Source organism: Larimichthys crocea, chromosome IX (assembly GCF_000972845.2).
Source record: "Larimichthys crocea isolate SSNF chromosome IX, L_crocea_2.0, whole genome shotgun sequence".
In the NCBI taxonomy this organism is placed as follows: domain Eukaryota; kingdom Metazoa; phylum Chordata; class Actinopteri; family Sciaenidae; genus Larimichthys; species Larimichthys crocea.
This window is the reverse complement of record NC_040019.1, coordinates 5,696,056-5,709,505: the sequence shown is the minus strand read 5'-3', so window position 1 is coordinate 5,709,505 and position 13,450 is coordinate 5,696,056. Positions and strand designations below refer to the sequence as shown.

Sequence of the window (13,450 nt, the reverse complement as noted above, 5' to 3'; positions counted from 1 at the left end):
ATAAATATTCAAGTCATTAACATTGGTGGAAACTCTGCAATGGATTGGGATTTTGGGATACAGTACACTCACCTCCCCCAAAACTCAGAGAATAAGTATACACGATGGATGGATGCAACCAGTATAATAAGATGAGTAAATGTTTTTTTTTGGTTTTTTTCAGAGACTGAAGAAAGCATGTGTGTGTTCAGCTCAAGGGGGGAGTGTGAAAGAAAACAGTTGATCATCACACCTGTGGGCTTGTTTACCCACCACACATATACAGAGCGATGGATCACACATACCAATGGATGATTAATCCCACCTTATTGACGTGTCCTATAATGAGCTTTTTCAATCCCACCCCCCGTCTGCCATCTCTGGGGAACGCAGACTTGCATCAGCTAATTAATGAGCACACTGGGGGGAATTTAGGTCAGAAGAAGGGCCGGGAGAGGAGAGCAAGAGGGGAATAAGTGGCACCAGCTTGGATCGATACATCACAAGGAGGAAAGCGGAGGGACAAAAAAGTGGGGTGAACGAGTACAGGCTTCCAGGATATTAGAGCCTTTTGACTGAAAGACAAGGTTGACAGTGAACAAGAGGTGCCACAGTGCTGCTGTGTTGGCAGACAATGACCCCACTCTGGACTGAATTAGTGTGACAGGCAGCAAGAGACTTGGAGACCCATTTATGGAAAAAGGCAAAGGGGGAGACAAGGGGAGGTTTCTGTCCTTAAACAGATGGACAGTTTCATTTATAGAAGGTCATATGAACCGGTCCAGAGTACATACATACTCTATACATCTCTCTTTCCATCCATACAGCGCTGCCCTTTACCCTCTTTGTTCACTGCCTCTCATTCTTCTCCCCCTGCCTACAGGCTTTAGGAAAATGGGGACAAAAAGGACTTAAACAGGTAAGTGGGTCACACTTTTTTGTTGCTCTAGTGAAAGCACCTCTGTGACGTGTGAATACAAAAATAGAGTGTCAACACACGGAAAGGTCTCCGTATAGAAAAAAAATACGTTAGCACCATTTACTGGCGGTAAAATGGAAATTTCTTGAACGCCATCAGAGTCAATTCATTCAATTCAATTCAGACTACCCAGTCCCAGATGGGACTCGAACCCATAATCCTTGGTTTCAGAGGCCGAACATTATCCATTAGGCAACTGGGGTTTTAAAAACCACCAAATGACCTGTTCGGTAGACATTTCAAAAATAGATGATCGTTTTGCTGCTATTCTAGCAGCGTAGCTCTAGAAATAGGTCTACTTCTTTAGTCCAGACTATCTCACTATTCAATTCAACAATCAAATTTTGACTTTGGTGGCCCAGAGACTCAGAGAGACTACAAACATTGGTTTAAAAAGCAGTCAGAAGACAAACCAGTAAAGGAGAGGAGGTTTTCAGTCCACTGGCTTTGGACCCAGTATGCTACCTCTACCAGATTCTGTTGTCAACCACCCCAGATGGGACTCGAACCCATAATCCCTGGCTTAGGAGGCCAGTGCCTTATCCATTAGGCCACTGGGGCTTCAAAAACTACAAAATGACCCGTTCGGTAGACATTCAGTCAGCTCCACTAGAAAGCAACAACGTGCACAATGTGTGAGTTTGAATAACATGACAATGGCCCCTGATGCTACTGTGGTACAGTGAAAGAGGAGGGGAAACAGCACAGCTCTGACAGAATAGAGAACTACACACAAAAACTGTGACATAGTGCCAAAATGTTTCAGTAAAAAGAGATGACGAGCAGCTGCCTGATGGCGGATATTGAGGATCACCAATGTTAGGCTCATTCAAGGCAAGTCACTCAAATGGAGCAAGACCACATATTGCACTAGTTGTACAAATCTCAGACTGAGGAAGTTAACTCTGGCTGTTGACCTATTCATTGTACAAGTTGACTCATTCATTGCAAGTATAATAGGGGTGTTGTCAATCCTATTAAGCAGTGGAAGAAAACCTTCAGCCTGTAGACAAAGTCTTATAGCAGAGGATGGTTTCGATCCATCGACCTCTGGGTTATGGGCCCAGCACGCTTCCGCTGCGCCACTCTGCTGTCCACATAGGTTCATATGGAGGCTTGGTTGGCCCATTCAGAGAGACTACAAACGTTAGTTTAAAAAGCAGTCAGGAGACAAGGGAAGAACCAGTAATAGAGAAGAGGTTTTCTGTCCACTAGCTTTGAACCCAGTACACTACCTCTACCAGATTCTGTTGTCAATCACCCCAGATGGGACGCGAACCCATAATCCCTGGCTTAGGAGGCCAGTGCCTTATCCATTAGGCCACTGGGGCTTCAAAAACCACAAAATGACCTGTTCTGTCAGGTCAGTCTACTTCTTTAGTCCAGACTAAAATATCTCAACATTTTATGGATTTGCAATCAAATCTTGACTTTGGTGACCCCCAACTTCTCTTCTTCTAACATTTTTGGTTTCTGTGAAATGTCTCAACAATTATTGGCTTGATTACAACGACATTTAGTGGATGTCCAAGGTGCTCAGACGATCAATCCTAATCATCCGCATGTCATCTAGCACCACCAGATCAAAGTTTCACCTGTCCAGTGACACAATGATGAATCCCTGACATTTAACATCTGCTGTTTAAATGAATAAATCATGAACTACTGGACGGATTGCCATTAAATTCAGTTCAGACTTTCATATAATAACTTTGGCGATCTGACTGGCTGACTTTCATCATTTAATTTGTATTAAATCGGCATTGACGTGTTTTTTTTGTACAATATTTTGGTTTATCACCAAAATACCTGCAAAATGAAAGACATTCATCAGGCTTAGCTGTAGTTTGTGTTCATGCTCCATGCTTAAACATCAGCATGTTTGTATTATCATTATGAGCATGTTGATCATGCCGATGTTGGCTTTAGCTCAAAACCACCACTAAGCCTCACAGAGATGCTAGCATGGCTGTAGACTCCTCTTGTTCACACTTTATAGACTCCAAAGAAATCAATAGAATAATCAGAAGTGAAAACAAGAATCCACCAAAGCATACTAAAAAGACAATACATTCATCTTCAAATTCATTATTACTAATTCCAGTGATTGATTTTCTATATGTCCCACTGCAGCTATCACTGTGAGACATGCAGGCAATCATCAGTGGACACACATACTGTATATCTGTTTTTTTACAGCTGCTAGGCTAACAATTGTATACACAAAAAATGTATACATATATGTATCCTTTTAAATTCTTCTTTTATTCTACATGAATATTCCAATATATTAACGGAAAATGTTTTAAAGTTTAAACGTTTGCATTTCCATGTAAAAAAAAAAGAAAGAAAAAGATGAATTGGGAGGGAGAAAGTTGTTGTTTGTCTGAGACGGATGCAATCCAAGCAAAGACGGTTCAGGTTTAACTACACTTGAGATTCTTTGCTGAAGTACAGAAATAATTTCTGACTGATTCTGAGTGGAGGCCTCGCAGCTGTAATCGTTTTGCTGCAGTCACTTCTCTTCACTACCCTTGAGTTTAGAGCCCTGTCAGCCTGCAGCTACCGCTTGTGTAAACCTTTTCCTCTCAGTATAACTCTGCCATCCATAACATGAGACATGTGCTTTGTTCCAGGACACAAGCGGCAGCCTATCACAACATGCTGTCTTCTTAGTGAAAAGCTCTCCATAGATGTGATTTTCCTAACCGCGGCACTGCGAGTCTCATTTGAAGTTAAACTGTGTCATTTCTAGGGCTGTCTGTCTAGGTAGTGTGTTTAAGAATATGTTGTATTTACGCAGATGTGTCTGCAGCTATAGCACATAGATAAGCAAGTGCTGTGTAGGACACTGGAGTAGTATTTGTATTTAATGAATTAAGTTACTTTAATTGCAAAAGAGAGCATTAAACAGCATCAGACTTCGCAAACCTCATGAACTAAATTTTGGATACTATTCTGGAAATAATTCCTGCTGGGAGTGGAACAAAACTATTTTTTCCTGTTGTCTAATTGCCTGTAAAAATACAGAGAAAACAGGTCAAAGGAAACAGGTGCAGGTATCAGGTGGTCATAGAAAAATGAAATAATTCTACAGACACACTGTCTGCATACATAAATATGTCAGCATCTATACCCCAGTCCTATTTGCTGTAGCTCCAGCAAATGTCCATAAAGAGTGGACAGCACATCCATGATGTCACCTGTATGTTTCTGAAGAGCCGTTCTGAAGCTCAAAACCTTTGGCTCTGGCTTCTGCCATCTTTGTAGTCCTGACTCTTCCACCCCTGGACCTGAGGCGGGCTGAGTGAAAACTGTGTGCTCAAACAAGCCATCTATAAAGGCATCCATATGTCAGTCAAAGCGGCAATGCTGTTAATTATGCATAACTTTAAGCCTTAATATAATCTGAACAGGTGAGTTCTATAAAAAATCACTCTCAGTTGTCATGAACGGGGAAATTAGCTATAGAGACCAAAACTGGTTCTTTTTAACAGACTGTAAACATGTTTATTTTTGCTGTGAAGTTGGACATTTTAACATGGGGACTTATGGAGACTTACTTGTTCTGTACCCAGCCTCAAGCAGCCGTTCAAGTAGATGCAGTTTTTGGCTTCACTTTACGGTCATTGAGCTTGCTGCTTGGTTCCAGTTTCTGAAATGTGACATTTATAGTTGATATCACTATAAATACATATTTGTCTTTTGCGAGTGCTGGTCGGACATAACGGACAAAGAGCAATTTGAAGAGGTCATGCATCTTCGACTCTGGGAACTAGTGATGGGCCTTTTTCACTATTTTTTGATATATGTAATAAAAATACTCATCAGAATTCAGGTTTGAATGCAGAAACTAAATATCAAGTAGAGTTGCTTTGTCCTCTGTTGGAGCTTGCGTCTCTGACACAAAGTAATATTTCACATAAACCTCCTATCAGCTTGCTTCGTCAGCTCTGGGCTCAGAGAGGTCCAGTAATTTAAGGTTACCTGTTATCTCTAAATTTTCAGTCAGTTGATCACTGCCGCAGGCCTGTACAGGATGGAGCGATAAGAAGAAAATTAGATTGTCTGTTGTACCAGTACACCATCAACATGAGGCTGCGTCTTCTAGGGCTGTTTTTTTTAGGAGTTTTTCTAGTATGTTGGGGCCACCGAGGTGATGATTCATACTTTACATAACACACATTTTACCTCTCAGACATCAACGCAATGCTTAAACATTTACAGTGAATATGATGGAACGCTTTAATGTTAACAGCCCTCTGCGTAGCACTCATGCACAACAAAATTCATCTGGGAGCTGCTCTCAAATACTGTACGCCACTTAAACACCTTCACACTGCTGGAAAAAAAAAAGCAGACTAAACACTCTTACACACATTACTAAAACACTACAGTCAACTAACACTGATTACCTGAAAGCGTTTCATAATTGTCAGTGAGAAAATTAATTTGCAACCAAGGAAACGGGACATGAAGACGTGGCAATGGCAAGATAACGTTCATCCACCATACAGGTTTCTACAGTGGCTGTGGCACAAAGAAGGAAGAAGTATACAATATGTAGGGAAAATAGTCAACTGAAGAAAACACATGATTCCTCTAATATTTACATATATTTTGCAAAGGGAAATCGAGTTTTGCCCGATGTATTCTCAGGGTTGTCACTCTTCTCTAACAGTCCTCTCTCTTCCTCCTCTTTACGTTTGCTTATTTGTATTTGCAGGTTATCACAAATCACATTTTTCAGGTTTGAATTTGAAATAAGAAAAATATCAAATTCTGTATTGGTTACACGCATTAAACAACACAAACTCAAAGCTCTTTAGCTGCGGCGTTAAATTGCTGTTGTCATCGCCTAGAGTTTAATACAAGAGCTTTAGTTTAGGATTGCAAACAAACACTCGGCTCAGAGGTCTCCTGTTACTGTCATAATGAGAAATGGATTACATCTAACTCTATCTAGCAAGTCAGGTATCATCTCTTACTTATTTGTGCAGATAAATTCTTCACATTGCCTGTTACGTTTGTGCAAATCTCTACACTAACACCTCGCTGTTATGCAGTGAAGGTCAACTACAATCCACCCAAGAGAACTAACCGCTGTTTCTTATTGAAATGTAATTAGCGGCGTGGTGAGCTTATAAGACAAACTGTCCCTGGAGCCACTTTCAGACCTCAAATAATCAAGTTGTACATGTAGGGAAAAGAAAGAAAGTACAAGACACTAATGTGGCCGGTTGGAGAGAAAAAAACCATAACCTCAACTGACAGCTTATGTGGGTCTGAATATCGAGTCTGCAGAAAGTCTAAAATATGACTAAAAGACTAAGAATATGGCTACAGGTTTGTGTGTGTGTGTGTGTGCGATTGCAGGTTCTGTGTACTGTGTAATACGTTAACAGACACACAGCATCACAGGTCAGGATGAAAACAAAGATTGAGTCACAGCTGCCCGTTGATCCAGCATGAGGTCTGGGCAGAGCTGCTGCTTCTTTCAGCTCTCTTCTGCCGGGCTAATAATAACCTGCTAACGCTGCTGATTGGGAACACGAGGTGAGAGCACCTCGCTGTCCAAGTACGTCAGCGGGATTTGCAGCTGCTAAAAGAAGAATTAAGTTTTTTCCCCAGATAGAAACAGGTTCATGGGTTTTGAATACGCACAACAGAAAGACTCCCACATGAAAAGAGCGCATGCAGTGACGTGGATAGTGTATTTTTACAAAAGGTGTCTATGTATTCAGATGAAGGAAAGATAAATATGAAACATGGGCTGATTATTTTTAGTGTAGTAACTCACATCTGTGGAGGTGGAAATGCAGAAGTTTTTAGAGACACTTTTACCTCATTGCCAATTTGGTTAAATGGCCTCATCAAGTGATGTAATCAGGTGTTATTATTTTATTCTTTTAAATGTCTCTTAAACAGATTTCCAGGCCATCACTTGACAAATAAACATTTAGATTCTCTAATCCACTTCCACATTGATAATAAACATGTGGATAGATACAACATGCTAAACATGCAACACGCATGCAAGAATCAAGCCTGCTGAACAAAACCAGACCTCACAAAAGCAGCCGCTGAATGAAAAAGGGGACATTCGAAAAGAAGCAGGAACTCTTATTGTAAAAAATACCTTGGACTCAGGAAACAGTGGCATTGAGGGGGCTGTAGCAACCCCTAAAATCAGGCATAATCCACAAAACATGAGTTAAACATTTAATGACTTTCTCGTCTTTTACTGGGATTTACTGTATATGTGTAACTTTTTGATTGATAATGTTTAAATTGACTTTACCACACAAGATATAGAGAAAGGTCACGCATATGGACAAAAATGGAGACACAAAACATTTGATCATGATGCCTGATGTAACTCTCTACATATCTATATATCCTCTGGTTTATCAGTGAAGTGTATGAAATACATGACAGACTTTAGTCTCCATTAACAGCTGTCACTCTGTTAACAGGAAAACAGAATGACAGCTGGTCACTGTTCATCGCGTACAGCGTATGCTCATCTCCTGTATGAAATGGGCATTCAGGCGTTGTCTTGACGTCATTAAACTGAGTTTCTCTCAGCGCCCACAACTCTGACTGATTTCCAGCATCCCTGTCACTTTCTACTGTTTACAGTACACATGTAATGAGAGCGCTGCTGACTGAATCTGGGGGGAAAAAAACTGTGACATATGGTTGAACGTCTCAGGCTTTTTTTTTTTTTAAATAGCTGGTACCATTAATTATTTCAGAAGATATGTGTACAATATTTACAATAAAATAAAGAGAGCAGTGAGGAGGAGTTGATTTTTATAGGCTACTATATAGTGGAGATCATATTGGGCTGTACAGTATGTGGCTCATGAACTAAAATGAGTTTAGAGAAAATGTCACCAATATTACATCCATGTTTCAGTGTTCATGAATGATAATCTGTTATTCAGGGCAACACTGTAAATACCGTCCCATTTTTCTTGGCACAGTCATCAACATGTACCATTGTCCTTCCCCTTAAAACTGGTGTGAGTGTGTCAGTGTCAGGCTCTAAGGGATTGCAGTCTGTCAGCACCAGGGTCTCCCACAGCCGACCACCCATTCATCATTTTCTTCTCTTGCGCTTCACTCGCCTGTCCGTTCGATTCTGTGTTGGATGGGCTGTCACCACTAACGCCCCTTCCCTCCTCCATGTTTCACTGCTGTATGTACAGAAAGCTTAGCACTCACTGGATTTCACTTGCCTCCCCTCTCTGGAGGTCCATCAGTGAAAACATCTCCCCGACACTTTTTGATCTCTTTCACAAGTCCACGCCTTTAACTCTTTTTCTTTTTCGCCACCTCCTCCAATTCGCCAACTGTCCGCCTCTCCCCTTTTCCATTTCTCTCACTGCCCATGCCTCCCCGTAATTTTAGTTTTTTTTTGTCTCAGGAAACTCCCCTTCCTAAAGCGAATTCTCTCTCTCTCTCTCTCTCTCTTATTGTTTGCCAACCCACGGAGATCTGAGGCGTTTTGGCAGGGCTGGCCTCAGAGGCATTAGGCCACAGAGAGTGAGAAACCAAGTCAGAAAGAAATGACCTTTTCTCAGCCGAGCAGTGAGACAGAGCAGGGAGCTGGGAAGCAAAGAGGTTTAATCAGATCAATGTGCCCTTTGTCATCTTGCTGTCTGCCCTGTCAGTCTGTGTATCTGCCTGCCCATTTGTTGTCTGTTTGTTCTATTTTCTGTGTGTCATCCAATCTGTCCAACAATCTATCTACTTGTCCTTTAATCTGCCTGTGAAACCACAGGTGTGTGAACGTTCAGGCTCTCGTACAATCATTTACTATGAATGCCAGCATGCTTACATTTGCTAGTTGGCGCTAGACACAAAGTAAAAACACAAATTGATATTTTGATCTGATCTGGAGATGAGTTCAGGGATCACCAGAGTCATTACAGTTAATCCCGAGGGGGACATGAATGCATGCAACATTTTATTTACAATCAAAGACTTGTTTTCTGATCATAGACAGTATAAAGAATGGGCGGATGGGCAGTCCTGCCTCTGCCACCTCCCGGCTAATCTAAAAATGGGCAAAGACGTGGATCATGGATGGACCTGATGTGGGCTGAAAGGTCCTCAAAGAACCCTCACCCTCAGTACAGTTGTCATAAATGGGGGTTGTAGCTATAGAGACCAAAACTGTTTTTGTACTAGGCTGTAAATGTGTTTATTTCTGCTGTTAGGTTGGGCAGTTTTAATATGGGCGCTTTTTCTGTAGCCAGCCTCAAGTGACCGTTCAAGGAACTGCAGTTTTGGCACCATACTTCCATTGGTTTGGCTTCACTTCACAGACACGGAGCTTGCCGCCTGTTGCTGATAGATGAAACCTACGCTACTCTCAAATGAAACACAAGAACTTGTGGTTAGGACACAGGAAGTCGTGTACATAATATGCTTGGCCTTTAAGTGGTAAGTCACAAGAACACCGCTGCTAGGCAATGGCAACGTGGACGCCAAAAGACTGTCAGAAGCTTCCTGGCACTTTGGCTTCAAGTTACCGTAAATCACCAGCCTCCCTATACAAAGGACAGACTGTTCCTATTCGGATTTGGTATGCATCAAGAGAGACCTCAGAATAAGAGGCAGTGTGTTTGAGAATGAAAGAAGGATCTCTATTGTCAGTCGGTGACATCATTGAGCATCAGTATTACAACCTTAGCATTTCAATCTCCTCCTCTCTTCTCACATACACACTAGAAGTGAATGAATCAAGCCAGGACACGTTCGTCTGGGTAAAAAGAGACAAACAGGCCTCCATAATTCATCATTCAGCCTCTGGGAGGACAGCCAGCGCTGGCTTCAGTGTCTCATTCATCTGCAGTGTAAAAGCGCTGTAGTGGAGCCCCATTCACTCTGGGCAAGCCTTTAAATATACTCAGTGGACACTTCCCAAAAAGCCACTCTAATTTGTTTACATGCTAATACCTGCTACCTCTGCAGGCATTACAGTAGAGAGAGTCGCACTGGATCTGAGAACTGCAAATCATACACTCATGCTGTTGCAGTCATAAAATTTGACAGTACACCTTTTTATGGTGATTGTTTTGAAGACTTTTATGATGCGAGCACACACCCAGAAGATCATATTCACAGCGCAGTATGGGAGTACCTGTTCCCCTTTTTACAGCATATTGAAGTTGCACTCTAAGTGCCCTCTTGAGTCATGCAGCTTGCTACCTCAAGAGGGGACGTCAAGTGCTCTGTTATTGTCTTGAGGTAATGCCATTTAGAAGACCATTTTTTAGAATGTTCTTGTCGGTGCATTCAAGGACACCATCAAAGATTTTAGCATCATCTGCCAAATAGTAAACTTTCTACTGAAGGAAACCTGCCAAATCCACATTATCCTTTTCACAGCCTCCATATTTCTTTCTTTTTCATATATATATTTTTTTTGTTGTTGTTTGATTTTCCAAAAACACAATTTATTAAAGCTTTTCTGTAGACGCCAGATGTCAAAATAGCTTCCCGCTTGATTTACAAAGCTAAAAAAAAATAAATGTCACTAAAATGTGCAGCATTATGCAGCTTGGCTTGATTTTCTGTCTGAGAGGAGGGAATGGACAGAAAATGAATAACAATATTTATAATTGTTCAAGCAATTTAAAAAGCCAACCATTTGCTGGAACGTGAAAGCTTGTAGTTACGGCACAGGAAGTCATGCGCACAATATGCTAAGTGGTAAGTCGTGAGAACACTGCTGCTTGGCAACGGCAACATGGATTGCCAAAAGGCCGCCCCCGTTTAGTTGCCACAAAGGCAACAATTTAACAAGGTAGGAAGCAGGTACCATAATGCAGGAAATATTTTCCTTAGATACGCTATAGCATAAAATTTATGAAGAAAAACTTTTAGAAAATTTCCCTTACAAGAGGGGGGCTTCCAAGTGAGCTCGTCTCATGAACACAGTTACAGGGAAAACACTCTTCATTGCTTTGAAGATAAGCTTGATTATTTCATTTGTGATTATGAAAACATTTGCCATAATAAGAATAGATCGAGTTATGAGTTTATACCCAAGGGGCTGCTGCATACAGTGTCATGCAGTATACACTGCGTGTCGTCATATTTTCCTCTGGTTTTTTTTCCCATCCATGTGTCAGTTCACACATCACAGGTGTGTCTGTTTGGGTCGATGAGTCTGCCTGTTAGTTTACCAATTTCCACTCTACTTCTAGTTTCCTTTATATCTGTCAGGACATTGAACAGCTGTCTCTCCCTCTGGTTGGGCAGGGAGAAGAGCTGCAGCACAGGACAGACAGACACTTTCTGGCACTTTGGCTTCACGTTCAGCTCATCATGATGTCCCCGGAGCTACAGTAAATCACCAGCCTCCCTACAAAGGACACACTGTTCCTAGTAGTTTTTTGGTATGCACCAGCAGAGAGAATAATAAGAGGCAGTGTGTTTGACAGTGAAAGAAGGATATCTTGTTGTCGAGTTGGTGACATCACTGATCACTTCAATATTACAACCCTTTCAATCTCCTTCTGTCTTTTTAAACATCCACACTAGAAGTGGATGAATCAAGCCAGGACACATTTGTTTGGGTAAAAAGAGACAAACAGGCCTCCATAATTTATCACTCAGCCTCTGTGAGGACAGCCAGCGCTGGCTTCAGTCTCTTATTCACTTGTAACATAGACGTAGAACCCCATTCACTGCGGGGAAACCTTGAATTAGTGGACACATCCAATTTTCACTCTTCTTATATCAAGCGGCAACTTCCGTGGCTGTGAAATGAAGCCAATGCAGACGCACCACAAACTGCAGTTCCTCATAAGGCCACTTGGGGCTGGTTCTAGAAGTGAGTCAGTCTCCATAAGTCCCCATGTTAAAATGTCCACCTTACAGCCTGGTACAAAAAGCCTGTCTCTATAGCTAATTTCCCGGTTCATGACAACTGTACTGAGGGTGAACTTTTATAGAACTTAAATTATATTAAAGCTTAAATTTATGCATAATTAACAGCGTGGCTGCTTTGATTGACAGGTGGGTGACATTACAGGTGCCATGTTTGAGCACCCAGACTTCTTTCAACCCACCTGAGGTCCACCAATGATCCACCTCTACTCCCATTTTTAGATTATCTGGGAGGCAGCAGAGGCAGGACTACCAAAATGGCGACGACTAGACCCACCATATTCTGAGCTTCACAACAACGACCATATTTATACTGTCTATGGTTGTAAATTGAATATTTTTAACCATAGGATGAATCCTAAGGACTGTGGTGATCCTCATCAGTTGAAACTAACCTAACAGGAAGGCTGGATTACATGTTGCTTCTTTCCCGTGAACAATCTTCATATCCAATCAAATCCAAACTACAAATTTTTCTCACTGCACCTTCATGTCGTCATAATCTACACTGGACAGCAAACCAAAGAAGACAGAATTTAGCCACAAAGTGAAAAGCCTCAGTCCCACTTTCAGCTACTACCTTGACCATGATTCTTATCAGCTGCTCCTATAGATGTGCCCCCTTTTTTCCATTAAACATTACATTAGCTTCTCTTTACTTTTACTCCCATCTCTTCCACTTTCCTCTCTTCATCCCTCCTCATTTTACACTTTCTCCCCGCTTCCATGAGCTTCCTCCCCTCTCTCCTCTCCTTCACCTCTCAGAGAATCAAACCACTGCTCCACAGCCAACCAGAGACTGCGGGAATCCATTAAGCACCATAGTGGAAATATGTCATCTGGGAGCCGATGTTACGAGCGATTTAGTAGGGAGGGAAGGGTGCAGAAGAGCAGCAATGGAAAAGGGGAGGTATGCTGCAGTACCAAGGTGAGACAAGGTGGGGATAGGCATGGGTGTCACGTACAAAGGCCTTCCCTCTACTCGCTCTATTACACACACACACACACACAAACATACTGCAGTTGAACCTTAAGAGCCGACACGAATGTCATTAGTCTCAGAGGTGATTCCAGACCAGTAATGAGATTGGTGGACTGCCCTGTTAGACTTATCTCACCCCTAACTACACTGTAAATTCCCCCGCTTACACTGTAGTGGGCAGACATGACAACTCATCTTGGGCCATGTTTGAATAACAGCAACTTGATTTTTGTGTCTTTTACTGGATGGTTCATATCATATAGAGTCAGTGAACCAAAGTATTGATCCATCATTCTGTGTAGAACAAGAACACCTGTGAGTAAACACATCTCTTTTTAAAACATCTGGTGTTTCCAAAGATACAGTTTCGATTGAAATACTTCAAAACATGCTTTTTTCAGTCCAACATACAAGGTCATAAAATCTGATTTGTGAATGGAAATGAATAACCCATCGACTCACACTCTTTCATTCTAAGTGGGTTTATTTGGTTTGTCCATTCTGTGCTGCTGTAATGGCAGTGCAACATTGAGCACTCCATCTGTAGATATAAAAGGCTCATTCTAAGTGGACAAAAACACAAAAAATCTTATTTTCAGGTG

General features: G+C 41.6%; 3 non-coding genes across 3 annotated transcripts; all 3 read right to left on the bottom strand.

Annotated features, from left to right (window-relative positions):
• Window positions 1-1,446: 1,446 nt before the first annotated feature.
• On the bottom strand, window positions 1,447-1,519 carry trnar-ccu (transfer RNA arginine (anticodon CCU)). The gene has a single exon. It is a non-coding gene; the product is annotated as a tRNA-Arg (tRNA).
• Window positions 1,520-1,978: 459 nt separating this feature from the next.
• Window positions 1,979-2,050, bottom strand: trnam-cau (transfer RNA methionine (anticodon CAU)). The gene has a single exon. It is a non-coding gene; the product is annotated as a tRNA-Met (tRNA).
• Window positions 2,051-2,216: 166 nt separating this feature from the next.
• Window positions 2,217-2,289, bottom strand: trnar-ccu (transfer RNA arginine (anticodon CCU)). Its single transcript has one exon. It is a non-coding gene; the product is annotated as a tRNA-Arg (tRNA).
• Window positions 2,290-13,450: the final 11,161 nt, after the last annotated feature.